Source organism: Dasypus novemcinctus, unplaced genomic scaffold (genome assembly GCF_030445035.2).
Source record: "Dasypus novemcinctus isolate mDasNov1 unplaced genomic scaffold, mDasNov1.1.hap2 H_1, whole genome shotgun sequence".
Taxonomy (NCBI): Eukaryota; Metazoa; Chordata; class Mammalia; order Cingulata; family Dasypodidae; genus Dasypus; species Dasypus novemcinctus.
In genome coordinates this window covers 163,013-164,282 of record NW_026688138.1, presented here as the reverse complement: position 1 = coordinate 164,282, position 1,270 = coordinate 163,013, and positions in this window count along the sequence as shown.

Genomic DNA, 1,270 nt, shown 5'->3' with positions numbered 1-1,270 from the left:
GAAGCTTTGTTGTAGATCTCTCAGGGTTTTCTATGTATAGGATCATGCCATCTGCAAATAAGGAAATTTTGACTTCTTCCTTTCCAATATGAATGCCTTTTATATCTGGTTCTTGCCTCAGTGCTCGAGCAAATACTTCTAAGACAATGTTAAATGGAAGCAGAGACAATGGGCATCCTTGTCTTGTTTCTGAGTTTAGAGGGAAGGATTTTAGGATTTCTTCATTGTAAACAATGTTGGCTGTAGGTTTTTCATATATACTCTTTATCATGTTCAAAAAATTTCCTTGTATTCCAATCTTTTGGAGTGTTTTTATCAAGAAAGGGTGCTGTATTTTGTCAAATGCTTTTTCTGCATCTACAGATATAAGCATGTGATTTTTTGCCTTCAATCTGTATATATGGTGTATTACGTTGATTGATTTTCTTATGTTGAACCATCCTTGCATACCTGGAATAAATCCCACTTGGTCGTGGTGTAAAATTCATTTAATGTGTTGTTGAATACGATTAGCAAGTATTTTGTTAAGTATTTTTGCATCTAGATTCATTAGAGAAATTGGTCTGTAATTTTCCTTTCTTGTGGTGTCTTTGTTTGGCTTTGGTACTAGGGTAATGTTGGCATCATAGAACAAGTTCAGCAATGTTCCTTCTGTTTGATTTTTTGGAAGAGTTTCAGCAGGATTGGTGTTCTTTCTGGAATGTTTTGTAGAATTCACCTGTGTAGCCATCTGGCCCAGGGCTCTTCTTAGTTGGGAGGTTTTTAATGACTGATTCTATGTCTTTCCTTGTGATTGGTTTGTTGAGATCATCAATTTCTTCTTTCATCAATATAGGCTGCTTATGTGTTTCTAGGAATTTGTCCATTTCCTCTAAATTGTCATTTTTGTTGGAATATAGTTTTTCAAAGTATCCTCTTATGATAGTCTTTATTTCTGTGGGGTCAGTGGTGATATCACCTTTCTCATTTCTTATTTTGTGTATTTGCATCTTTTCTCTTTTTTTCTTTGTTAGTCTCGCTAAAGGTTTGTCAATTTTGTTGATCTTCTCAAAAAACCAGCTCTTGGTCTTGTTTATCTGTTCAAGTGCTTTCTTATTTTCTATTTCATTTAGTTCTGCTCTTATCTTTGTGATTTCCTTCCTTCTTCTTCCTGTTGGATTACTTTGTTGTTGTTTTTTTCTAATTCCTCCAAATGTGCAGTTAGTTCTTCAATTTTTGCTCTTTCTTCTTTTTTGATGTATGAATTTATGGCTATAAATTTCCCTCTCAG